The sequence below is a fragment of the Euleptes europaea genome, chromosome 3, assembly GCF_029931775.1.
Source record: "Euleptes europaea isolate rEulEur1 chromosome 3, rEulEur1.hap1, whole genome shotgun sequence".
Classification (NCBI taxonomy): domain Eukaryota; kingdom Metazoa; phylum Chordata; class Lepidosauria; order Squamata; family Sphaerodactylidae; genus Euleptes; species Euleptes europaea.
In genome coordinates, this window is record NC_079314.1 from 119511263 (window position 1) to 119539204 (window position 27942).

The following is a 27942-nucleotide window of genomic DNA, read 5'->3' on the forward strand; positions in this document are numbered from 1 at the left end:
GGAGAAAATGGCTGCTTTAGAAGGTGGACTCTATGGCATTATACCCTATTGAAGTGTCACCCCCCCAACCCTGCCCTCTTCAGGCTCCACCCACAAATTCTCCAGGCATTTCTCAATCTGGAGCTGGAAACCCTACGAGCAAGGCAGCTTCATATATGCCTACCAGGATATTATCTTACTTTTACAGCTCACAAAGTTGGTCCTGGATTGGGATTTTTCGATGTTGACTTGGATATGCAAAAACAGTAAATATGAACAAGGGTTAATTTTGGTCCAGAGAGAGACAGTGTAGTTCAGTGGTTAAGAGGGTTGGACTAGAATCTGAGAGACCCAGGGTTCACATCCTTGCTCTTCCATGGAAGCTCACTGGATGACCTTGGGCCAGTTGCACCCTCTCAGCCTAACCTACCTCACAGGGTTGTTGTGACGATAAAGGGGAAGAGAGGAGAATGATGTAAGCTGCTTTGGTTCCCCATTGGAGAGAAAGGTGGGGAATAAATGAGTTAACTAAATAAAATTTTAAAACCCAGTGGTCAGCCTTAGAACTTCTTTAGTTCCAGGACTTTTTAGTTCCAGCTCTTTATTTTTCCTGTTATACCAGTAGAGCTTAATTTTCATAGTTGTTGGTGTAATAAGCTTCTTGGTGTAATAAGCTGTTGGTGTAATAACCTGTACAACGTACCTCTCTAGTGTTGCTTTACACTGCTGTACTCTGCACTGGTCAGGCCACACCTGGAGTATTGTGTGCAGTTCTGGAGGCCTCCCTTCGAAAAGCATGTGGACAGAATGGAGCGGGTGCAGAGGAGAGCGAGGAGGATGATCAGGGGCTGGAGACCAAGCCCTACGAGGAAAGGCTGATAATTACTGAACATAAGAAAGGCCATGCTGGATGAGACCCAGGCCCATCAAGTCCAGCAGTGTGTTCACACAGTGGTCAACCAGGGGCCTCTGGGAAGCCCACAAACAAGACGACAGCAGCAGCATTATCCTGCCTGTGTTCCACTGCACCTAATATAACAGGCATGCTTCTCTGATCCTGGAGAGAATAGGTGTGCATCATGACTAGTGTTCATATTGACTAGTAGCCATGGATAGCTCTCTCCTTCTTGAACATGTCCACTCCCCTTTTAAAGCCTTCCAATTTGGCAGCCATCACCACATCCTGGGGCCCCTTCCAACTCCAACTCTATGATTCTTTGATTCTGGATGTTACTTGTAAACCGTTCCTTGTTTTGAAACAGGATAACAAAGCAAATAAGGGAAAATTTTCTTACTGCATTGGAGGTGCCATATAAGTGATTGTTAATAATAAAAACCTTGGTTCCTTTTCATTTGAAAAGCATAGTGTAGGTACGGAATGATTAACTTTTTTTTGTCCGTTTGCAGAACCCTCTCTCTCATCGCGAGGGCGTCTGTCTGCGCGCAGAAGTCATATTAATTTTAAGCTCCATTAGAGATGCAAGAGGGAAAAGAAAGATGTTCATCAAATGGGAAAGGAGTAAATTAGTAAGGGATTTTTTTTTTAATTTCAAGGTTCAGGAGAGTAGTACAAATAATGGAGTTCTTCTTTGTTTTGTTTCGGGGGGAAAATAGCTCCATCAAAACTTGCTTGATTTTTCTCCCCCCCCCCTTTTTTTGTTTTTGTAAATTGAACCTCATTTATATTACTGTCGTGCTTACCGTTGTCATCCGAGATCAAGGCTGTACAAGCACGTAGCATGGAATGCTTTTCTCCCTGAAGAGCTTTCATTGTTGGAGGAAAAGGTAACTGAGGGCAGGAGGGAAATGCTGATCGATACGGGAGCAAAGGAAATGGGCGTGGTCTCTGAATCTCTTTGGTTCTGTCCCTTTGCTGGGTGTCCCGTAGGCAGGACTCCCTGCGTGTATTCCACAGATGTACTGCACCTGCCTGGGATTTATGATTTAGGAGGGGCTGTGGCTCAGTGGTAGAGTATCTGCTTGGTATGCAGAAGGTCCCGGGTTCAATCCCCGGCATCTCCAGTTAGAGGGACTGGGCAAATAGGTGATGCGAAAGACCTCTGCCTGAGACCCTGGAGAGCCGCTGCTGGTCTGAGTAGACAATACTGACTTTGATGGACCAAGGGTCTGATTCAGTATAAGGTAGCTTCATGTGTTCATGTTGGTTTCAAATAGGGTTGCCAGCTCTGGGTTGGGAAATACCTGGAGATTTTGTGGGTGGAGCATGAGGAAGGCGGGGTTTATAGTCCACGTATCTATAGTTGTGCTGCAAATCAGTCATGTTAGATGGGCTAAATGTGGGATATGGAGCATGGAGAAATCCCAGTCCAGGCTTGTGCATTGTGTATTTGCCTCCTTTGGCTAATATTATTTAACCGTTGCTTACATTATTTTTAATATTGACTTTATGGATTTAAATTTGAATTGGAACATTTTCCGATTCAGATTTTCCTGGAAAGCCCTCATCACTGTGCCTTGGTGTGTTGACACCAATGCTATTGAGAGGAGAATCTGACAGAAGAGATGGAATGTGAGAGTTAATGTGAGTGAGGTTTGTAGGACAAGATTACGTGGAACACAAAGGGTTTCCCCCAGTAAACAATGGGAATTAGAGGTAATGTAGGCAGTGCTTGGTGTAATGGGGATTGGTGTCTCCCATGGGGCGCTTCCACTGCCTGGCCATATCATGAGGCAGAATTTGCCATGTGATCTGGAGCCATCGTGAAGAAGAAGAGTTGGTTTTCATACCCCACTTTTCCTCTACCTTTAAGGAGTCTCAAAGCAGCTTACAAATCTCCTTTCCTTCCTGTCCCCACAACCAAGTACATTGTGAGATAGGTGGGGGGTGAGAGAGTTCGGAGAGAACTGTGACTAGCCCAAGGTCACCCAGCAGGCTTCATGCGGAGGAATGGGGAATCGAACCTGGTTCTCCAGATTAGAGTCCGCTGCTCTTAACCACTACACCAATCTGGCTGTCTCCATGCAGAAGCAGAGAGACCCATTGGAATGGCCCCTGCTCACGCAGTGAGTTATGCTTCACAGTATGGTTGGAAATGGGAAACGTGAGACAGATGCACCTGGCAAAAGTATGGACCAGCTCTGTTACTTCTGTCACTTTGGGTAAAGTTGTTGAGCTGTGGTGGGGGGGGGGATGAGTTTGCTATCAGGCTTCCATTGAAACGTCTTACTATTTCTAGAGGCATGGAAATACAATGCATTTGGATTTATTTTGCATTTATTTATGTATATCCTGCTTTTCTCCCCAGTTGGGACTCAGAGCGGCGTAGAACATTGTTCTCCCCTCCACCATTTTCTCACAGCAACAACCCTGTGAGGTAGACCAGTGAGCTTTCATGGTAGAAGAAGAAGAGTTGGTCTTTATATGCCAACTTTCTCTACCACTTAAGGAAGAATCAAACTGGCTTACAATCACCTTCCCTTCCCCTCCCCACAACAGACACCCTGTTAGGTAGGTGGGGCTGAGAGAACTGTGACTACCCCAAGGTCACCCTGCTGGCTTCATGTGGGGAACCAACCCGGAGTGGGGAACCAACCCGGTTCACCAGATTAGAGTCCACCGCTCATGTGGAGGAGTGGGGATCAAACCTGGTTCTCCAGATTAGAGTCCACCACTCCAAACCACCGCTTTTACCACTACACCACACTGACTCTCAATAGATTATTGGCACAGTCCACTATTGTGGCATTAAAAAATGCTCTGAAGGGCTAAATATGCTCGACTTCAGATTTCCTGCTTACACTATAACAAATAGACAACAATGGACAAAGAAATAAAAGTGGCCAAAAAAGAGATGGACGATCGTTTGGAACTATTTATTGATCGAAAAGATCAGAGGTGCATTCTGCAGCAAAAGCACTACCCCCCCTTTCCTTAATCAGGTTTTTCTGGCCTCCCGAAAATTGTCTTTTGGCCTGAACCCTTGTTTTCCAATTTATCAGCATCCTTTGACACTGTCAGAAAACAAATTAGCGAGCCGTTGAGCAATTCATCAGCATTTGTGGTCAGGGTTTATTAGGATCGTAAAACCGCAGACATTTTGATGGGCTGAGCTAATTAATGCCTGGGCCGTCGCTGATTAGATTGTGAGGTGATGAGAGCTACGCTTACCGGCATCACAAACTCGGCAGACAGAAAAGGGTCCGTGCTGGCCATCGACCTAATTGGATAGATGCCGTCTGCCCAGGCCGTTGTCTCGGTCCTGAGCAACAGGGTGAGACCACATTGGAATACTGTGTACAGTTCTGGTCACCACACCTAAAAAAGGATATTATAGAGCTTGAGAGGGAACAGAAAAGAGCAACTAAAATTATCAGGGGACTAGAACAACTGCCCTATGAGAAGCGGTTAAAACGCTTAGGGCTGTTTAGCTTAGAAAAAAGGCGGTTAAGGGGAGGCATGAGAGAGGTCTATAAAATTATTCATGGTTTGGAGAGTGGACAGGGAGAAGCTTTTCTCCCTCTCTCATAATACTAGAACGTGGGGTCATCTGATGAAGCTGGAGGGTGAGAGATTCAAAACTGATAAAAAGAAATATTTCTTCCCACAACGCATAGTTAATTTGTGGAACTCCCTGCCCCAGGATGTGGTGATGGCTGCCAGCTTGGAAGGCTTTAAGAGGGGAGTGGACATCTTCCTGGAAGAGAGGAGTATTCATTGCTACTAGTAAAAATGGATACTAGTCATGATGCATACCTATTCTCTTCAGGATCAGAGTACCATGCCTATGATATTAGGTGCTGTGGAACACAGGCAGGATAATGCTGCTGCCGTCGTCTTGTTTGTGGGCTTCCTAGAGGTACCTGGTTGACCACTGTGTGAACAGACTGCTGGACTTGATGGGCCTTGGTTTGATCGAGCATAGCTTTTCTTATGTTCTTATGTTCTTAACCTTGCACTCTTCTGCTTGTCCCTTGGCTTCTTCCCCTCTCTCCCTACTTTCCTGTTGGCTGCCCGCTCCACAGTGTCTTGTTTTCAGCCTGGGTGCTATCACAGGATCAGTACCAACTTAGATAAACTGCTTATTTGTTTGGTTCTCGTAGGTTATCCGGGCTGTGTAACCATGGTCTTGGTATTTTCTTTCCTGACGTTTCGCCAGCAGCTGTGGCAGGCATCTTCAGAGGAGTAACACTGAAGGACAGTGTCTATCTTAGTAGAAAAGTTAAAGAACAAAGTAGATGTGCTTTCTTGTTCCAAAGTGTTTCCAATCTCCTGGTCTGTTGAAATATTTCCTCCCCGTAGAGGCGTTCAAAATATTGTCGAAGGCTTTCACGGTCAGAGTTCATTGGTTCTCGTAGATTATCCGGGCTGTCCAGTGTTACTTCTCTGAAGATGCCGGCCACAGCTGCTGGCGAAACGTCAGGAAAGAAAATACCAAGACCACGGTTACACAGCCTGGATAACCTACGAGAACCAATGAACTCTGACCGTGAAAACCTTTGACAATATTTTGCTTATTTGTTTATTTACAAAATCTCCTTGTGCCACTGTGAATCCCACAATTGCCACGTGACCTGGAGCCAAGCGGCTTAAAATCGTCTTCCCTTCCTCTCCCCACAGCAGACACCCTGTGAGATAGGTGGGGCTGAAAGAGTTCGGAGAAAACTGTGACTGGCCCAACGTCACCTAGCAGGCTTCATGGGGAGGAGTGGGGAAACCAAACTGGTTCACCAGATTAGCCTCCGCTGCTCATGTGGAAGAGTGGGGAATCAAGCGTGGTTCTCCAGATTAGAGTCCACCACTCTAAACCATGGTTCTTAGCCACTACACCACACCGGCTCTTAAAAAAAATTAAAAAGATTTTTTTAAAGATTTTAAAGATTTTATTTTTTTCTGCAAACCGGGGAGGTCCTTCAAGTTTGCAGGAAAACCTGTTTAGTATCAGCGTGTCCCTGATCCACAGATGGGGGAGCCACAAGTCGCTATTAAATATACAGGTGGCCAAATACTAGCTCAAAAATATTTGTGGTAACTGTGGTTGTGTGTGTGTTTTATTATTACTCTGAGATGCCTTGAGTATTTTAATGGAAAGATGGCATATCAGTGCTGTAAATAAAGTAAAGGTTCTGAATAACATATGTATTATTCTTGTGCTGAATATTTTGTCTTCCCTAGCCCAAAAGTGGAATGGCTTTAAAAACCTGTGGAAAATACTGTGGAAAAGTCCCGTTAGATTTCCTATTATGACTTTGAAATTCGAGGGAAGGGTTATTCATCACAAGACTTGGGCTCAGAGGAGGGCTTAAGATTAGCAAATCTGTTTTGGAACTTTACATTTCATGCTAGGGTCCGTCTCCCCCCACCCCCACCCCGCCAGTTACAGATATTAGACTAGTTCCCACATGCATGCCCTTCAAGCGCCATCTTGCATATGTGCATGACTTATCATATAAGTATTGTCAAAGGCTTTCACAGTCAGAGTTCATTGATTCTTGTAGGTTCTTGTAGTCAACGATAGCCATGCAGATTAGCTTTGGATTTCGCACATTAACAGATCACTTCAGGATACAATGGTTCCATATTAACATACCACACCCTCATTAGCACATTATCTTGATACTTACAGGACAATGATTAGCACATTACCTTTGATACTTTTTTGCAGGACAATGATTCAGCTCAACCCAACCCCTTTCTGACTATATATTACTCTTCCTACACACTTGACACTGAGAGACACTGTCCTTCAGTGTTACTCCTCTGAAGATGCCTGCCACAGCTGCTGGCGAAACGTCAGGAAAGAAAATACCAAGACCATGGTTACACAGCCCGGATAACCTACAAGGACCAATATCATATAAGTATTTGAAGGGCAGTCACTTAGAGGAGGGCCGGGAGCTGTTCCTGTTGGCATCAGAGGATAGGACTCGCAATAATGGGTTTAAATTGCTGGAGGAAAGGTACTGGCTGGATAATAGTAACATTATTTTTACAGTAAGGGTTCTTCGACAGTGGAATCAGCTCCCTAGGGAGGTGGGCTGATCCTGCATTGAGCAGGGGGTTGGACTAGATAGCCTGTATGGCCCTTTCAACTCTAGGATTCTGTGGTTGTGACACCCTGTGGCAGTGAGTTCCACAAGGAGTTCTGGAGGCCTCATTTCAGAAAGGCTGCAGACAGAATTGAGCAGGTGCAGAGGAAAGTGACCAGGATGATCAGGGGCCTGGAGACCAAGTCCTACGAGGAAAGGCTGAGGAAGATGGGAATGTTCAGTCTGGAGAAGAGGAGGTTGAGGGGGGACAGGATTGCTCTCTTTAAGTATTTGAAGGGCTGCCACTTAGAGGAGTGCAGGGAGTTGTTCCCGTTGGCAGCAGAGGATAGGACTAGCATAATGGCTTTAAATTGTGGGAGAAATGGTACCGGCTGGATATTAGGAAAATATTTTTTACAGTAAAAGTTGTTCAACAGTGGAATAGGATACCTAGGGAGGTGGTGAGCTCCCCCTCTCTGGCAGTCTTCAAGCAGCGGCTGGACGCACACTTGTCAGGGATGCTCTAGGCTGATCCTGCATTGAGCAGGGGGTTGGACTGGATGGCCTCTATGGCCCCTTCCAACTTCATGGTTCTATGATTCTATCTTAGATCCAGCTTTGCAAACAGAGCCCGGTGTGTCAACTCACATTGCCTCCGGCGCTGTGCTTTCTTCTGGATCTAGCTCGCCCATTCACATATCGTTTCAGGATCCCCAGCCTTATTTTTCTACGAATAAAGCTACTGCTAACCAAAAGCGCAGTCAGTTCTGCGGCTGGCGGAGTCTGATGTGGATCAGCGTGCCTGTTTTGTTGTGTTTACTCAAAACATCCCAGTGTGTTTTCTTCGGTAATTTTGACAGGGCGCTTTTATGCTTTAATTAATAGCTGCTGCGTTTGTCTTAGATACAACATTTAAATTACTGTGGGTTTTTTTTAAGACAAATAACTTTGGAAGAGGACAGTCACTGTGCTTGTAATGAGAGCGACGCTGGACTTGGGTTCGTCTGGAATGAAGGGAATGGGAAGGGAATTGGTTAGTTGAATGTGAGCCATGTCCTGCCTTAGTGGTTAAGGGTTTCTTTTCCTGAGGTCCAGGGTTACCACAAAGATCAGGTGGGGTGCCTCGTTTATTAGTGCTATTCTTAATGAACATCCGTGTGATGGTGATATAGAATCTCGTTGGAAAAAGCAAAAATAAAAGCTCATGAATGAGTCAACAACATGATATTACTTCCATTTATCATAGGGACTGTTCTCAATTCCACCTTTCTGATCCGGGGCTAGAGAGAGTTCATGAACTGATTGGGATACAAATTGTCATGGCACTCTGTAATAAAAACTCGGCCTTACATTCGGTGCCTCTGTTTCTATGGCACCAGGGATTTTACTCACTTAGACCTTTTCCTGATTTAATCCAGTAGCATTATCTCTAGCCAGGTCCTGAATTTTTGCAAGTAGGAAGAGACTATGACTTGTAGTTGTAAAGGAAAAGCGCTCCGCGTTTCCTTTTACTGTAATACTACACAATATTGGCTCTCAAAAACATTGGCTCAGGCTTCGGCCTAGCTAGCAGGATTTAATATCAATCCTTTGAGGGCTAGGGACAAAGACCAGCCCCTAGCAAATGCATTTCAAAGTGAAGTTGGTTTCTGTTTGAAGACTGTGAGAGCGGGGGAAAGAGCTCATTCACAGCTACCTTTCCTCTGAAGCTTCCTTACTGATTGTAGGCCATAACCGCCCATTTGTTTCCAAGGTGACACATCTGTCACACCTTAGTTGTCTCTGACTCTGAGAAACTCCTGGTGATTTGCATTCACTGCAGGGATGCAGATTACCTCATGTCTTCAAAGAGCTAGCAGCGACATGGCCAATATTAATGTGGTTTATTGTTTTCCTGACGACTACATTGGCTGACTGATCACCAGCTGATGAATTCGGAAGGAAGAAGAATGAACCTCTTCTGATATAGAACTATGGAGTTTTGGGGACGCGCTGGCGTGTCCTCATTCGGCATCACTTTGCCCCAGGGGGACTCCCTGTGGGACTGACACTCTGCAAGATGGAAACAAGTCTTGCGTTTGGAAATCTGGTAATAACTTTGAAGCAAATCCTTTTGTCGTTATAACCTCTCGCAAGCCTCGCCTATTGCTTAAGAATTAATGTGTAGTTAGCAATTGTTAGACTTTCTTGTTTTCATGCTATTTTGCTTCCACAAATATTTTGCTTTCTGTAATGAGCACATTTCTTTAGAATAAATCTTTGACTTTACTTTGGAGTCTGTGAAACCTTTTTGGGCCTCAGGGCTAAATCTAAGTTCCTAAGTGTGTGTGTGTGTGTGTGTGTGTGGAAACCACCTACCTTTTGTAACGTTTGCTGACAGCTACCCTCCCCTGACAGAATCTCTACTCTGCAGGGCTGGTGCGGTCTTTTTGGTCTTTTGGGAACTAGCTGGGGAAGAGTTGCTCTCAGCTCCTCCCTGTTAAGGCTAAACCTTTTGGAACTGAGAGTTGGTGGCAGACCTACCTACACTGTGCTATAGGAGGAATTCTGGAGCCCAGTGGGTGTTTTGGGTTTTCTTAGGTGACTTTTGACACAAAGAGGAACCGGCTTGCTGGTGAGTAGGCCGGACCTCCTCTGCAGTAGTGTAACAGGATTGGGCCTTCTTCATAGGGATATGTGTCATGACCAAAGTACGATAGCCTCAGTTTAGTCATTTTAGCTTCTAGGGCCAGTTCAGGCTTGATTTGATCTATCACCCTCTGATTGGTTTTTTTTGGCAGTCCACGGTATCCGTAACACTCCTCCAACACCACATTTCAAAAGAATCTACTTTCTTCCTATAAGCTTTCTTCATTATCCAACTTTCACACCTATACATAATAAGAGGGAATACAATGGCATGAATTCACCTGATCTTGGTTGCTAGTGACACATCCTTACACTTAAGAATCTTTTCTAGCTCCTTCATGGCTGCCCTTCCCAGTCTCAATCTCCTTCTGATTTCTCAGCTGCAGTCTCCCTTTTGGTTGATGATGGAGCCAAGGAATAGAAAGTCTTGAACAATTTCAATTTCCTCATTGTCAACCTTAAAGTTGAGTAATTCTTTAAGGAGGTGTAAAAAGGTAAAGGTCCCCTGTGCAAGTCATTCCTCACCCATGGGGTGACATCACATCCCGACGTTTCCTAGGCAGACTTAATTTTTATGGGGTGGTTTGCCATTGCCTTCCCCAGTCATCTCCCCTTTTCCCCCAGCAAGCTGGGTACTTATTTTACCAACCTCGGAAGGATGGAAGGCTGAGTCAACCTTGAGCCGGCTACCTGAAACCAATTTCCGTCGGGATCAAACTCAGGTCATGAGTAAAGCTTGGACTGCAGTACTGCAGCTTACCACTCTGCGCCACGGGGCTCTTCATTCTTCTTGTTTGGGCACAGTCGTTGGGGGAGAGTGATAAATTTCTGCTGCAATTCTCAGAGTGCAAAATGCTGCATGGATCTTCCCCATAATTCTATGATTCCCCCCCAGCTGAGCTACTTTGCTGAGTAATGACTTAGTGTCGAACCAAAGTAGATCTCTTTACCTCGGCTTTTAATTGCTGTTTTATCCCCTCGTTTTTATGCCCCTTTATGGTCTGTATCCAGCCTAAGTGCTGTTTTATGATTACTGTTTTATGTTCTTTGACGAAATTGCTTTATGGCTGTTTTTATGCCCCTTTATGGTGGTTTTATTGCTAGTCTTATTGCTGACGAATTTTATGTTTTAGGATCTTATTATTGAACGATTTTGCTGCCTGCCTTAAGCAACTCTCTGCCCCCCTCTATCCAAACAACACTGCTTTGGCCAACCCCCCCCCCCCCAGCTGGATTTTCTTCCTCATTTAAAAAAGTTGATAACGATTAACACACTTTTAAATATGATCAGTTAAACTGGGATAGATTTCAAAAACCAACTCTTCTCCTGCTCCTCCTCCTCCTCACTTTTTCTTTGTTCCCTTGCTCGGCCCAAATGCTTCAAAAGAACACGTGAATTATTTTATTCATGTATTAAACTTCCTTATATTTTTTGGGAAAAGATTTCAATAAGTAGTACATTCTTACATAGGAAAGAATGGGGTTGAATGATCAGAAAGATTGTTATGGACCACCTGACTTTGTAACTGGTGTTTGTAGGGCTGGGAACACTGACATATTGGAAAGGTTCTGTAAGGCTAGCAGTGGGAAATATGCCGAAAGTCTGGCTGTATGTCACGACTTTAAATCTTGTCAGTTTATTTGCCCTCTCTCTTACCTTAAGCTTTGGAGGGGTCCCTGCATACGAAATGCTTGTATAATCCCAATCAGATAAAGCTTCCCCGCAGGTTGGTAAATAGATAAATAATTCTTCTCCCTTAAGCATAATATTCCGAGTCTTCCCCTATTGCTCACAAAGGGCCGTAAAAAATGAACCAGCAGATATACAAATGATTAGCCGAGACACAATAAATGGATGATCTCACTTTATTACCATGATTTGGTGCCGCATTTCCGTGCCGTTTAATCAGAATGTCACATGTCTGATACCCCGTTAGAAAAATTGCGCTTCCCACTCCCGTTAGCTGCCAAAGTGATGAACGGCGGTGTTCTTGGAGTGGTTCTCCCTTGCGAGTGGCTCATGATAACTTACCTTTATTGGTTGTGATGTCTCTTCCTTCACAACCGAGGGTGTCCTGTGGTTGAGATGAATACACTGTCATAATTTAGGGCCACCCACAACTTTGCAGCTACACACAGAATGTCAGTCTCTTGGCCCCTATGTACATCAGAAGACGTGGCAAAGGAGGCAGCCTCTTCTGATCACTAAGCTCAACCGAGAATGCCCAAAGAGCATAAGAAAAGCCCTGCGGGTCAGACCGAGGCCCATCAAGTCCAGCAGTCTGTTCACACAGAGGCCAACCAGGTTCCTCTAGGAAGCCCACAAGCAAGACGACTGCAGGAGAATTATCTTGCCTGTGCTGTACGGCACCTAATATATTAGGCATGCTCCTTTGATCCTGGACACAAAAACAGCATTATAACTTTTACTAGGATGAACCAAAATAACACAAATCAGTGTTAATGGCTAGGAAGCACATTAGAGACCAACAAGATTTTCGGGGTATAAGCTTTCGAGAGACAAAGCTCTCTTCATCAGATACAAGCCGGAATGGAGATCTTTGAGTCTTTATATATCTCCATTCTGACTTGTATCTGCCAAAGGAATCTTTGATTCTCGAATGTTTCCCCCCTGAAAATCTCGTTGGTCTCGAAGGTGCTACTGGACTTGAATCTAGCTCAGGGGTGTTGAACTCAATTGTTACGAGGGCCGGATATGACATAAATGTCACTTGGTCGGGCCGGGCTATACCTCAGCAGCCCAGATCGAGGGGTAGTGGTGGCTGCCTTGGCTGGCTTGTTGGGCCAGATAAGAGTTCTCAAGGGGCCGGATCCAGCCCGCGGGCCTTATGTTTGACACCCCTGATCTAGTTCTACTGCTGACCAACAAGGCTACCTTATTAAACAAATCAGTATGCAAGCTTTTAAGTTTTGCAAGAACCCATAATCAGGATGGGTCTTAAAATAAATATTTTTTTTGGCGGGGGGTGGGTGGTGGGGAGGAAGAGAAGAAAATGTTTCTGTCCCTAAGAAGGCATCTTGACTGCATCCTTTCTGGCATGCTTGGAAACTTGAATAGATCAGGTGGGAGCTGGTATCACCTTTTGAGAAAGAAACGTGGCAACTCTAGGGGGAAATATAAAAGGTACAGTGAGGGGAAAAAGTATTTGATCCCCTGCTGAATTTGCCCGTTTGCCCTCTGACGAAGAAATGACCAGTCCATAATCTTAATGGTAGGTCTATTGTAGCTGTGAGAGACAGAATAACAACAGGAAAAACCCCAGAAACCCAGAAGACAAAAGTCACAGATTGATGTGCATTATAATGAGTGAAATAAGTATTTGATCCCTTTGCAAAAGATGACTTAGTACTTGGTGGCAAAACCCTTGTTGGCAATTACAGAGGTCAGACGTTTCTTGTATGTGGCCAACAGGTTTGCACACATCTCAGGAGGTATTTTGTCCCACTCCTCTTTGCAGATCCTCTCCAAGTCAGTAAGATTTCGAGGCTGATGTGTAGCTACTCGAACCTTCAGCTCCCTCCACAGATTTTTGATGGGATTAAGGTCTGGAGACTGGCTAGGCCACTCCAGGACCTTAATGTGCTTCTTCTTGAGCCACTCCTTTGTTGCCTTGGCCGTGTGTTTTGGGTCATTGTCATGCTGGAATACCCATCCTCGACCCATTTTCAATGCCCTGGCTGAGAGAAGGAGGTGCTCACCCAAGATTTGTTGATACATGGTCCCGTCCATCGTCCCTTCAATGCGGTGAAGGTGTCCTGTCCCCTTAGCAGAAAAACACCCCCAGAGCATAATATGTCCCCCTCCATGTTTGACGGTGGGGATGGTGTTCTTGGGGTCGTAGGCAGCATTCCTCCTCCTCCAAACACGGCGATTTGAGTTGATGCCAAAGAGCTCGATTTTGGTCTCATCTGACCACAACACTTTCACCCAGTTCTCCTCTGGGTCATTCAGATGTGCATTGGCAAACTGCAGACGGGCCTGTTCTTGTGCTGTCTTGAGCAAGGGGACCTTGCGGGCTCTGCAAGATTTCAGTCCTTCACGGCGTAGTGTGTTACCAACTGTTTTCATGGTCCCAGCTGCCCTGAGATCATTGACAAGTTCACCCCGTATAGTTCTGGGCTGCTTCATCACCGTTCTCATGATCATTGCAACTCCACGAGATGAGATCTTGCATGGAGCCTCAGACCGAGGGAGGTTGACAGTTATTTTGTGTTTCTTCCATTTGCGAATTATTGCACCAACTGTTGTCACCTTCTCACCAAGCTGCTTGGCAATAGTCTTGTAGCCCAGTCCAGCCTTGTATAGGTCTACAATCTTGTCCCTGACATCCTTGGACAGCTCTTTGGTCTTGGTCATGGTGGCTAGTTTGGAATCTGATGGATTGATTGCTTCTGTCGACAGGTGTCTTTTGTACAGGTACTCTAATGATCTGGGATTACAGGTAAGACCTCTCCCTTACAGCAGGTGCTTCTAATCTCAGCTCGTTACATACAGTGAAGATACCAGGTAACCTGACTTCTGGCTGGTTGGTAGGGGATCGAATCTGGCTGGTTGATAGGGGATCAAATCTGGCTGGTTGATAGGGGATCAAATACTTATTTCACTCATTATAATGCACATCAATCTGTGACTTTTGTCTTCTGGGTTTCTGGGGTTTTTCCTGTTGTTATTCTGTCTCTCACAGCTACAATAGACCTACCATTAAAATTATGGACTGGTCATTTCTTCGTCAGAGGGCAAACGGGCAAATTCAGCAGGGGATCAAATACTTTTCCCCCTCACTGTATACGGAGGCTGCTACCTGTGGGTACCTGGCTTCTGGCAACCTCTGAGAAGGATGCCCTGTTTACAATAACATCCATTCTCCATTCAAACCTCTGTGCTCCAATTCTAGGTCCCTTCTGTGAATAGTGTTTGTGGGTGCTTCTCTCTGTGTGTATAGAGAATTAGAGAAATCCAGATCAATGGAGTAAATCTGCATAAATGGAATAAATCTGCACTAATAGAGTAAATCTGCAAAAATTTGCCAAGAAACAATAGAAACAAACGCATCATTTTTAGCTGACATACACTTATTGTGGAACGAGCAGTTTCTTGGAAGAGGCGTTGGTTTCCCAGTGGCGTTTTTACATATTTCAGGACATTTACATGCAAATGGGGATCTGTAACTTTCCCATAAGTAAGAACAAAAGAGGGGTGCAGTTTTCCACATGGTCACCTTAGTTTGCACTCCCAAGTTTTCTGTGGAAAGTGTTGACTGTTGTCCTTTATATTGGCCATGTGTTTACTACCGTTATCCATCAAAGTCCTAATCAGCTTGCTATTTCAGATGGCTCCAGGCTGTTGATTAAAAGACCAAACTATTGCATTTCCTTCCCCATCCTGTGAAATTGGTGCAGAGCTAAGGCCGATGCATTTTTATTCAAAAGCAAGTTCCATGGAATTTGGTACGGTGTACTTCCAAGGACCCGGGGGTAGAAATGCCCGCATAAGAGGAAGAAGAGTTGGTTTTTATATGCCGACTTTTTCTACCACTTAAGGGAGACTCAAACAAGCTTACAATCACCTTCCCTTCCCCTCCCCACAACAGACACCCTGTGAGGTGTGCAGTATCACCATTTCTTCTCCCCCCAACACCCAGAAAGAACCCTGAGTATTTTCAAATGTGTGTGTAAAGTGCCATCAAGTTGCAGATGATTTATGGCAACCCAGTAGGATTTTCATGGCAAGAGGCTAACAGAGGTGGTTTGCCTCTGTATAGCAATGCTGGTGTTCCTAGGTGGTCTCCCATCCAAGTACTAGCCAGGGCCGACCCTGCTTAGCTTCTGAGATCTGACAAGATCACGCTAGCCTGAGCCATCCAGGTCGGGGTGCATTTTCAAATATCCGTTGCTTAATCTGGGTTATCCGTATTTATGAATAAGTGAAGTTCTGTTTTTTCTATTTTGAGAACTGCAATCCATGGATGTTTTTGCCCAGGAATTAAGATCACAAGTAAAAAGTCCCATCACTCAAAGAAGCTCATTTGATGGGTATATGAGAGAGGCCTTTTCAGTGGCAGCCCCACAATTATGGAACGACCTCCCCAGGGAGGTGCACCTGGCCCCCTCGCCTTCGATCTTTAGGAGGCAGGTGAAGACAGTTTTATTTAGACCTGCATTTAATGAAAGCAGTCCTAAATTGTGATTTTAAATTTTGGTTTTATGTATTCTTTTTATGTATTTTATTTATATTGTAAGTCTCCTTGAGCCCAGTAATTAAGAAAGGTGGCTAATAAATGTTTTAAATACAATGAATGAATTAATGAATGTAAGTCAAGTCTCTATGCTCACTGTGTGTGTAAAGTGCCATCAAGTCACAGCCGACTTATGGTGACCCCTTTTTTGGGTTTTCATGGCAAGAGACGAACAGACGTGGTTTGCCAGTGCCTGCCTCTGCACAGCAACCCTGGTATTCCTTGGTGGTCTCCCATCCAAATACTAACCAGGGCTGACCCTGCTTAGCTTCTGAGATCTGACGAGATCAGGCTAGCCTGGGCCATCCAGGTCAGGGCTCTCTATGCTCACTACCCTTTGTTAAAATATCGTCCGAATGAATTATCTCATATTGTCATAATCGTTAACCCAGACTGAAATCATAGCTCTGTTCTGGGAGCCAGAGAGTTATAGTGGTTAAGAGCAGCGGACTCTAATCTGGAGAACTGGGTTCGGTTCCCCATTCCTCCACATGAAGCCTGCTGGGTGACCTTGGGCTAGACACAGCTCTCTCTGAACTCTCGCAGCCCCATCTACCTCACAGGGTGTCTGTTGTAGGGAGGGGAAGGGAAGGCGATTGTAAGCCGCTTTGAGACTCCTTAATGGTAGAGAAAAGCAGGGTATAAAAAACAACTCTTCTCCTTCTTCTCCTTCAGAAATAAGTTCTTTGGCTAGAATTGCCTTCATAATTGTGTAACTGAATTTCTGTGACGTGATCCTACGTTTGACTTACCTTTGCACAGTGTTTTTCAAGCCTTGGCTCCGGAATCAGTGCCTCCCAGCCTCTCTGGGGCAAATATTGCCGCATGGAATCCTACAGCGTGTCACCTTGCAGGTTAATAAAATGTGACCAAAGTATACTGATTGGTAAAAGGAGGAATTCTCCTCGAGGCATATGCTCTCTAGCTTCAGCGAGATGCACACAGTTGCAAATCGCTCACGCTTTTGGGTGAGGCTTTGCGGCATACATTCCTGATGGTATCTCTGGCCCTGCGGTAGCCGGCTAAATTTATTCTGTGCGTGCAAAGGCCAGGTAAAAGAATAACGATTTCTCACTTCTTAACAGTCAATTTAAACACGTATTGATGTTCTCTGCAGAGTCCTTTGAATGAAACTCTGAGCATCAAATGGCAGCGCGGAGGCATCTGCCGGTGCTCGAGATCGTGAGCAGATTAGGAGACTTATATCGAACGTCACCACAAGTGTTGCGCTGGGTTCTTGGAAAGTGCACGGGCATGTCAAATGTTCTGTTCTGTCAATAGGCCACATTCAATGCTTCGTGGTCAGAACAGTAGTAGTAGTAGAAGAAGAGGAGTGGGTTTTTATACCCCGTTTTTCTCTACCTTTAAGGAGTCTCAAAGCGGCTTACAATTGCCTTCCCTTCCTCTCCCCACAACAGACATCTTGTGAGGCAGGTGGGGCTGAGAGAGTTCAGAGAGAACTGTGACTTCCCAAGGTCGCCCAGCAGACTTCATGTTCTCCGGATTAGAGTCCACTGCTCCTAACCACTACACCATGCTGGCTAAGATTGTGCCATTTTAGTGACAACCAGGCAGAAGCAAGGAAAGCCATGTAAAGAGGTGGTATTTTGTTGGGGTATTTTATGTGTATGTGTTTGTAGACGTGCACAGTTAAAGTAAAGTGACACTGATGGGCGATGCAGAAGGCAGGAAAAATAAGTTGGGAATCCTGTGGCACGTAGATTAATACATTTTATTTCCAGAGAGCCAGCATGGTATAGTGGTTAGGAGCAGTGGACTCTAATCTGTAGAGCCGGGTTTGATTCCCCACTCCTACATATGAAGCCTGCTGGGTGACCTTGGGCTAGTCACAGTTGTCTCTGAACTCTCTCAGCCCCACCTACCTCACAAGGTGTCTGTTTTTTTTTTTGGGGGGGGAGGTGATTGTAAGCCAGTTTGAGAATCCTTAAAAGGTAGAGACAATCCAGGTATAAAAAGCAACTCCATCTTCTTCTACTCCTCCTCCTCCTCCTCTTCCTCCTCCTCCTCCTGGAGGTTGGCACCCTATCTCTGGAAGACCTTGGACCAGTCACACACACACTCACACACTTTCTGCATGGTGTAGTGTTTAAGAGCAACGGACTCTAATCTGGTGAACCGGGTTTGTTTCCCCACTCCTCCACATGAAGCCTGCTGGGTGACCTTGGCCTGTCACAGTTCTTTCCAAACTCTCTCAGCCCCACCTACCTCACAAGGTGTCTGTTGGGGGGAGAGGAAGGGAAGGCGATTGTAAGCCAATTTGAGACTCCTTAAAGTTATAGAAAATCGAGGTAGAAAAACCAACTCTTCTTTTGTGGATGAGAGCCCATTTCTTCAGATGCAGTGGGAGTCTTACAAAATTAATACTTCCAACTTGCAACAAGATCCTCCTCAAGTACCAAATTGAGGTGGAGCTAATTATACTGCATGATTCTGTTACCTTTAACTGTACCCATTCCTATGATTCTTTGATTACTCACAAATTTAAGCCTTTAAAATCTTCATACCCTAATAAGGTTGATTTTACAACAAAATATCCCTAAAACACCTGAAATGATGCAATTGAGTAAGATACCGGATACCATTTTTACTCACAGAACGTTTTTGATTTATGCTACCACGGCTGCTCGATTGATATATGCAGCTAAATGGAAGACAGTTGAGGTACCAGATAAAAAAGACTGGATAAAAAAGATGCTGGAACTGACCGAAATGGCGAAGCTTACAGCTTTGATAAATCAGAATGATAATGTACAATTTTGGGGGGAATAGGAGGCTTGGAGAATGTACGGTGAAAATTATTTTTTAACGGGACCATTTAAGGGATACTCTTTGATCTAATCCCTTATTCATACTTTCTATTATTTTTTTATATTAGGTATTGATTTAATAATGTTGGATACGACAAGAACAGGTTAATTAAAATAATATTGGAATTAGTTCCGTTAGCAAAAGTTTATGCAATTTAATTTTAGATGGAAGAGGGAGAGGGGGAAGTCATTTGACTGTTAAACTAGAAGTATTATTTGTTTTTCTTTTTATTATTACTATTACATTGTTTCTGTTGATATATTAACTAAAGAAAAACAATTATTATAAAAAAAAATCTTCATACCCTCTATATATTACTGATGTTATTTGAGATAGAGCTTGCTTCTGTGTTCTGGTGCTTCCTCCTATTGATTGAGCAGGTCACAACTGCAGGCCGCGAGGATACTCTGCACTGTTTGGGTGCATAATTAACAAGGGGGTAGAAAATACCGTCAAGCTCTGATAGCATCCCCAGAGCTGCCCCTTTGCCAGGGGCAGTATTAAACCGTTTACCCAGGATGCAGTGGGGTTGCAGTTGTTCCGTTCACGCTCTTCGAAAGGAATAAAAATAACAGCCGTTGTTTGCAGGTTGGAGGTCTTGTTGAACACTCGCTCCAGTCCCCTTTTGCGTCTGGACTTCCCTCTTGACAGTATAATTAACAGCCCGTTTAAAGATCTGAGCGATAGGTCCGCACACGCATTAACTGCAACTACAGAAATCTGGTCGTCCGCTTGAGTATTTCATCACGTCCTTGAGATTACGGTGTGATCTATTTACTCCCAATGTGTCACGTTCCTGTCACATTAATAACCCCCCGAATTTCTATTTTTCATCTCGAAGCAGCCTTTAAATTCGGCACACAAGCACATGCGGATCCACAAAAGAGCCGACGAATTTGCAACCGCCCGCAAAGAAAGCCGAGTCGCCATGCGACGAAGTCCTGATATGAACAGGGCATTAGCGCAGGATGCAAAGAATACCAAGTTCCATCGTAGCCTAGTAAGGAATTCAGGGAAGGTAATGAACAGTGGGATATTTAGGGTGCACAGTGTTTACTGTTGAAATAGTATAAGTGGACTCTGGCCAGTCAGGGAACCTGGGGCTATTATTAGGCCTCAAGAATTTTGCCTGAAGGATTCACTGCAGGGTAGTCTCAAACACTCAAGCTGGGGAAACTTTTCCCTCTCTGCGCAAAGTTATCATCCTGCTGCAGTGAAATGCCTGGTAAACTGGCCCCTTGCTGATCACCCGCTGGGTTAAAAGAGCACGCTGTTCTGACTCCCATCAGATTTACAGACTGCCACCATTAAGGGTAATACTGTCAAAAGCCAAATGGCTTATGAACCAAATTGATGTATGATTGAGTTATCTCTAGGCTATTCCCAGTGTATGATGGTGATATTGGACCAATTTGTAATTGGATATTGAGTTATGGTTCATAAAAAATTCTTAGTAAGTGACTGGGTAATTATGCAAATATGGGTATATAAAGAGAGCCAGCGTTGTGTAGTGGTTAAGAGCAGCGGACTCTAATCTGGAGAACCGGTTTTTATTCCCCACTCCTCCACATAAGCGGCGGAGGCTAATCCGGTGAACCAGGTTAGTTTCCCCACTCCTACACATGAAACCAGATCGGTGACCTTGGGCTAGTCACAGCTCTCTTAGAGCTCTCTCAGCCCCACCTACCTCACAGGGTGTCTGTTGTGGGGAGGGGAAGGGAAGGAGATTGTAAGCCGGTTTGATTCTTCCTTAAGTGGTAGAGAAAGTTGGCATATAAAAACCAGCTCTTCTTCTTTCTTCTTCGCTGATTTAAAGAAAATGTTAATAGATGTTGTAGGAATGGGAGAATCCAGAAGTAAGAGAGATCCAGATCATTTAGATGGTGTGCAGGAGTTGGTGGATATCTGAAAGTTTATCTGCAGGCAACCAGATTACAATTATTATTTTTTTAGCTGTCAAGTCACAGCTGATTTATGGTGACCCTGTAGGGTTTTAAAGGCAAGAGACCTAGGAGGTGGTTTGCCATTGCCTGTCTCTGTGACACGCCCCTGGTATTCCTTGGAGGTATCCCACCCAAATACTAGCCATGGTCAGGGCTGAGAGTATGTGACTGGCCCAAGGTCACCCAGCAAGTTTCCATGGCACGAGTGGGGATTCGAACCTTGGATTCCCAAGTACTAGTCCAACCACTACACCACGCTGCCTCTCATCCTATGACAACAGGGAAGCTAATGTGGTTTTAAGTTAGGAAGCCATCTGAATTTGGGGAGGGGCTGTGGCTCAGTGGTGGAGCATCTGCTTGGCATGCAGAAGGTCCCAGGTTCAATCCCCGGCATCTCCAGTTAAAGGGACTAGGCAAGGAGGTGATATGAAAGACCTCCACCTGAGAGAGCCGCTGCTGGTCTGAGTAGACCGTACTGACTTCGATGGACTGAGGGTCTGATTCAGGATAAGGCAGCTTCATGTGTTCCTGCGACTCTTTGCCTTAAGAAATGGCACGTTTCAAGCAGCGAAAGAAGCAGGTTCTGTTTTTTGTATTTCTGTAGCCGCCGAAGAATTGAGAAGGAGGTATAGAATCCCAGTTGCCCAGGTTCTCCCCTGTGTTCAAGGGTTAGCACAGCATGCAAGGGAGTCTAGATGTAGCTGTAAACACCAATGCATAGATAAGGTATTTGCTCCGACAGTTTAAGACTCCATTATCTTATTTGCTGTTCTGCTTCCCTTTATTAGCTGAAGGATGGGGATATCCATTCTCGGTAAAATAATCCGCTCTGAATGGAGGCTCTCCTGACAAAGAGGGCTGGTTAAAAGCCAGGGTTTCGTCAAGGAACACACAATTCCCTGCAGAAAGAAATCATGACGGATCAACTGTCCTCATGAGAGCAGAGCTGGTTGAGGGGTGGGGAAGGGGAAATACCCCTCGGCTGTTTGATTTGTTAGGACTTTTTTAGCTGAGTTATCACAACTGCCAGTTTGACGCATCCAGGCCCGTGTAGGGTGACATCCTGACAGTGCTGAACTTTTGAACTTGGCAAATCTTGTCTCATTTACAGAAGTCAAGCCGGCTTCTGTAGTAGAAGGGAGCTTGGCTGTACTTGCTGTTGTATTCGATTCCCTTTCTTGGCTAAAGGGGGCAGAGATATCCCCTCCCCAAGGTGTGTTGGCTGAGAGCAGATAGAAGAAGAAGAGGAGGAGGAAGAAGAGTTGGTTTTTATATGCCAACTTTCTTTACCACTTAAGGAAGAATCAAAGCGGCTTACAATCTCCTTCTCTTCCCCTCCCCACAACAGACACCCTGTGAGGTAGGTGGGGTTGAAAGAGCTGTGACCACTACACCATGCTGGCATTTCAGCATTGTGAGAGCCAGGGAAAGCTGAACCCACAACAGAGCATTGCCTTCTACCTGTCATCTGCCAATGGGGCGTGATCTCTTGCGCAAAGATCATCTATTTGATAAAATTTCTTCTTTGAAAGAATATGTATCAAAAGAAAAGATAAGTAAATGGAATGAAGATGGTGCTGATGTGTGTACAAGATGGAGTGACGTTTTCTTATTCCTCTCTCAGAAGATGATCCCCTATCCACAGCTACAAAAGTTGGTTCAACTCTGTTTCTGTCTACCAGGAAGCAATGCTGCAGTGGAGAGAGTGTTTTCTTCCATGAACATGATGTGGATATCTCAGAGATCAAGACACTATCAAAGCTATGTTAGCTGTCCTAAGTAACTTTTCCATGACTTGCCAAGAATTTGCAACAAAACTGGAGTCAAGAAGAGATCTTCTCAACAAGGTGCACTCTTCGGAAAAATACAACTAGTTCAAAACAAAGGGAACGCAAAACAAAGGGCATGGAGTAGGGGTCACTGGGGGTGTGGGGGGAGGTAGTTGTGAATTTCCTGCATTGTGCAGGGAGTTGGACTAGATGACCCTGGTGGTCCTTTCCAACTCTATGATTCTATGTGGAAGGAGACTTGGCTCATATTGCAAGTGCCAGGTTGTTACCAACAGCCTGGTTGGTCACCACCATGGCTTTTCTTATGTTCTTATGAACATATTATATTGGGTGCTATGGAATACAGGCAGGATAATGCTGCTGCAGTCGTCTTGTTTGTGGGCTTCCTAGAGGCACCTGGTTGGCCACTGTGTGAAAAGACTGCTGGACTCGATGGGCCTGGGTCCGATTCTGCAGGGCTTTTCTTATGTTCTTAACACAGGCGGGACATTGCTGCTACAGTCGTCTTGTCTGTGGGCTTCCTAGAGGCACCTGGTTGGCCACTGTGTGAACAGACTGCTGGACTCGATGGGCCTGGGTCTGATCCAGCAGGGCTTTTTGTATGTTCTTATATTCCAGCCTGTGTGTCAGGATTTGCCACTGCATTGCTTGCTGTTATAAGTGATGAGTCATGCTTGTGCCGTGCACATGGGTCAAGATGTTTCCAGCAGATCTAGTTTGGCGTTTTCTTTAGGGTATATTATTTAATGATTGCAGTTTCCCCTTCCCCCTTCTGTTATGATTATGCAGATAAGGAAGGTCTGATTACGCTGCTCTTTATGTTGATTACTAGCATTATACAATTTTTTTTTTATTTTCTGCGTATGGCAATATCAAGGTATTCACCACCTGCCAAGTGTCAGCTCTTGGGCGCAGCGTGGAGGATTGACTTTACAAGGAAAACGTCAATTCAAGGCGAGGGAAAAAACCAATTTGTGCAAATTATTTTTGTGTGTGCGAAGGCAGGCGCAAGCCAGCGCCCCGTCCAATCTGACTGATTGTTTTCATCATGTGTACAGAGGGGCCGTGCACAATTATCCTCCCCAGGTCAGCGCCGAAAGGGTAATTTTTATACAAATGTAGATTCAAATCTGATTGAGTGTGGGGGAGATGGAAGCCCTACCAATCAAGGCAAACGGAGAGGTGGAATGTTTTGAAAGGCTCTGGTGCAGAGTATATCCTCTGTTGTTCCAATATCCCTCATTCAGGCAGCGCAGGGATATAATGATTAGAACGAGCATTTGTCCTCTTAATCTTTTTTCCTTTTGTTCCCCCAAGGACTCCTTCAGCGTGGCAGTTTATGATGAAAAATACCTGCACTGAGGGTCAACCCTGCCTGGGAGTCACAGCCTCTAGAACGGCTGTAATCCCAGGGGAATGGGTTGTACAAATCTAGGGTGAGACCACACTTGGAATACTGTGCACAGTTCTGGTCCCCACACCTAAGAAAGGATATTGCAGAGCTTGAGAAGGTGCAGAAAAGAGTGACCAAAATGATGAGGGGACCAGAGCAACTGCCCTATGAGGAGCAATTAAAGCGCTTAGGGCTGTTTAGCTTGGAAAGAAGGCTGCTAAGGGAAGACATGATAGAGGTCTATAAAATTATGCATGGTATGGAGAGAGCAGACAGGGAGAAGCTTTTCTCCCTCTCTCATAATACTAGAACGTGGGGTCATCTGCTGAAGCTGGAGGGTGAGAAATCAAAACTGATAAAAGGTAGAATTTCTTCCCACAACGCATAGTTAAATTGTGGAACTCCCTGCCCCAGGATGTGGTGATGGCTGCCAGCTTGGAAGGATTTAAGAGGGGAGTGGACATGTTCATGGAGGAGAGGGCTATCCATGGCTACTAGTCAAAATGGATAGTAGTCATGATGCATACCTGTTGTCTCCATTATCAGAGTACCATGCCTATGATATTAGGTGCTGTGGAACACAGGCAGGATAGTGCTGCTGCAGTTGTCTTGTTTGTGGGCTTCCTGGAGGCACCTGGTTGGCCACTGTGTGAAGAGACTTGATGGACCATGGTCTGATCCAGCAGGGCTTTTCTTATGTTCCTTTAGGCTTGCCAGTGCTGTGGGAAAGATACGTTGCGCAGTCTCAAAGCTAGCCTTCTCTCTCTTATTCCAAGGGTGAGCCCCAAGAGGACAACTTGAGATAGGCTGTAGATGTTGCCTGAGCAGCCACCCTGCTGCACCAAGGACTTGTCTCCTAAAAAATAAAAGAAGAGTTGGTTGTTATATATGCCAACTTCCTCTACCTTTAAGGAGTCTAAAACCGGCTTACAATCACCTCCCCTTCCCCTTCCCACAACAGACACCCTGTGAAGTAGGTGAGGCTGAGAGAGCTCTAAGAGAGCTGTGACTAGCCCAAGGTCACCCAGCTGGATTCAAGTGGAGGAGTGGGGAAACCATTCCGGTTCACCAGATTAGCATCCGCCACTCACATGTGGAGTGGAGAATCAAACCTGGTTCTCCAGATTAGAGTCTACCACTCCAAACCACCACTTTTAACCTCTACACCACGCTGACTTTCCTTGGTTTCCCACTTCCTCCTTTTAATATCGTGCTGTGTTTTGCTGGATACAGATTTGCAGACGGGGATTTCATAGTTCATGTTAAACTCCTTTGTTAAACATGTCTTTTCTCCTTGGGAAATACAAAAGTAAAAAAAAAAAAAAAAAAGCTAACCGAAACAGCAGATTCTTGTGCGCTGCTCCCTGAACCTGTCAGGGCAGCCTGTCATCTTATCTCCAGTTTTATTAGAAAGAACGTGTCTTCTGTCTGCTTTAATTGCTACTTACATTCCGGCACGCAACCTCGGCAAAATACTCATTTCAGTCATTTTGCTCCAGCTCATGATACGCTTCAAGTCAGCCTCATTGTTTAACAATTTTAAATATAAAAAGACGGCGACTTTTGAAGTTTGCCAAACTAGCTCAAGTGTGCTTGTACACACACACACACATATACACACACAGCCAACAACCTCAGCCATCTAAAACCATGTTCTTTGCTGAAGGAACAAAGTTTAGTTTTTATTATTGTCGAAGGCTTTCACGGTCAGAGTTCATTGGTTCTCGTAGGTTATCCGGGCTGTGTAACCGTGGTCTTGGTATTTAGTTTTTATTGTTTAAAACAATTTCTGACAACAAATAGCTTTTTCTATTAAGAACACAGTGCTCGCTTAATGAGTCTGGGGGCTACAGGATGGGTTCATAGAATCATAGAAACATAGAGTTGGAAGGCACCTCCAGGGTCATCTAGTCCAACCCCCCTGCACAATGCAGGAAATTGAACTCATGAACACACGAAGATGCATTCTACTGAACCAGACCCTTGGTCCATCAAAGTCAGTATTGTCTACTCAGACCGGCAGTGGCTCTCCAGGGTCTCAGGCAGGGGTCTTTCACATCACCTACTTGCCTAGTCCCTTGAACTGGAGATGCCAGGAATTGAACCTGGGACCTTCTGCATGACAAGGAGATGCTCTACCACTGGGCCACGGCCTCTCCCCTATTCACAACTACCTCCCCCACACTCCCTCAGTGACCCCTATTCCATGCCCAGAAGATTACAACAAAAAGCCTCCAAGATCCCTGGCTGATCTGGCCTGGAGGAAAATTGCTTCCTGAGCCCAAAGCGGCGATCGGCATATAAGAAAGGGCCACGAGAGCCAAAAACTGGCTCATCCCTTCCTGCCCTCCCTCTCGTGATCTGCGTAAGTCCACCCACCAGGGTGGGGGACAGACAGGATGGGGAAACTCAGCAAGCCTCTGAATACCATGGTAAAGAAGCAATACCAGGGGAAGGCCTTGGCTTCTATGCCCAGTTTGATGGTTGTATGAAATATGTGTTTTATTCTATGTTTGTAAGCTGCCTTGAGCACTGCAAGAAGAAAGGCGGCTAATAAATATTCTAAACAAACAAACAAACAAGCACAATGCTGGACTAGATGGGCCACTATCTGATTCAGAAGGGCTCTTCTTATGTTCTATGTTCTAATGAATTAGACTTCTCTGGGCTTGCCAGCTCCAGATTGGGAAATTCCTGGAGATTTAGGGACAGGGCCTGGGGAGGGAGGGACCTCAGTAGGGTTTAATGTCACAGAGTCCACCCTCCAAAGCAGCCATCATCTCTAGGGGAACCGATCTCTGTTGCCTGGAGATCCGTCGTAATTCCGGGAGGTCTCCAGGTCCCACCTGGAGGCTGGCAAGCCTTGACTCGTGAGAGGTGCATACCGGGAGAGCCAGTGTGGTGTAGTGTTTAGGAGCGGTGGTTTGGAGCGGTGGTCTCTAATCTGGAGAACCGGGTTGGTTTCCTCACTCCTACACATGAAGCCAGTTGGGTGACCTTGGGCTAGTCACAGCTCTCTTAGATCTCTTTCAGCCTCACCTACCTCACAGGTGTCTGTTGTGGGGAGGGGAAGGGAAGGTGGGAGAGAGCTGTGACTAGTCCAAGGTCACCCAGCTGGCTTCATGTGGAGGAGTGGGGAAACCAACCCAGTTCACCAGATCAGAGTCCACCGCTCCAGACCACTGCTCTTAACCACTACACCAAGAGAACGTTGGTGGTTCAAGAGAAGTGGGTGCGAATGGCGTGTCTTCCCTTGCTTCCTTCCCTGTCTTCTGGAAGTCCTAAGGTTACGGGAGAAGGAGACCTCGCCCGGAAGGGCAGTGAAAATCTGGGGTTCAAGCCTGTAAATTTGAGAACATTTTTTTTTTGCCTTTATATTTGTAGGGTTGCCCAAACATGTTCATTTTAGCAGGACAGTAGCGAAACACGTCTCATTCTGTGAATACATTTCCCCCCCTCTAAGATTGATGGTAGTTAGCTCACAAACATCTGCAATTTTTCAACTTATGACTGATGGGACGGGAGGTGGGATGGAGAGGAATGCTCCAGGCTTAATGGAAACGAATAGAGAAGCATTGCAAAAGTGATGGGTCATGCGGACAGTGATTTGTATGAATACTGCTAGGTAAAGATTGAAAATGCGCCTATTACATTTCCTCTTTTTCTTGGGCAAAATGCTGCTGCTTGTCAAAGGCTTATGAAATAATGTGAGTAGGATGGACTGTATCTCTTAATCTTGCAAGGTTTTTTTATTTTAAAAAACCTGGCATGTTGCCTGTGAATTGCTACCGTGCATTACGGAATGCACAAGGATATTCCAGTTGCTCAGGAAAAGGAGTAACAGTAGAAAAGAGCAAGAGTCCAGTAGCGCTCTTCAGGTGAGCTGAAGAGGTGAGCTGTGGCTCACGAAAGCTCATACCCTGCCAGAAATTTTGTTACTCTTTAAGGTCCTACTGCTCTCTTGCTCTTTTCTACTGCTACAGACAAACTAACACGGCTACACATCGTGATCTATCTTCAGGATCAGAGGAGCAGGCCTATTACATTAGGTGCTGTGGATCACAGGCAGGACAATGCTGCTGCAGTCGTCTTCTCTATGGGCTTCCTACAGGCCCCTGGTTGGCCAATGTGTGAAC

The 27942-nt window shown here is 45.2% G+C and overlaps 1 protein-coding gene and 1 non-coding gene across 2 annotated transcripts in view; both read left to right on the forward strand.

Annotated features, from left to right (window-relative positions):
• The window catches only part of EXOC4 (exocyst complex component 4), a 471090-nt gene that overhangs the window by 93704 nt on the left and 349444 nt on the right, over window positions 1–27942 (forward strand). The gene's annotated exons all lie outside the window — the stretch shown is intronic.
• On the forward strand, window positions 1930–2001 carry TRNAT-GGU (transfer RNA threonine (anticodon GGU)). Its single transcript has one exon. It is a non-coding gene; the product is annotated as a tRNA-Thr (tRNA).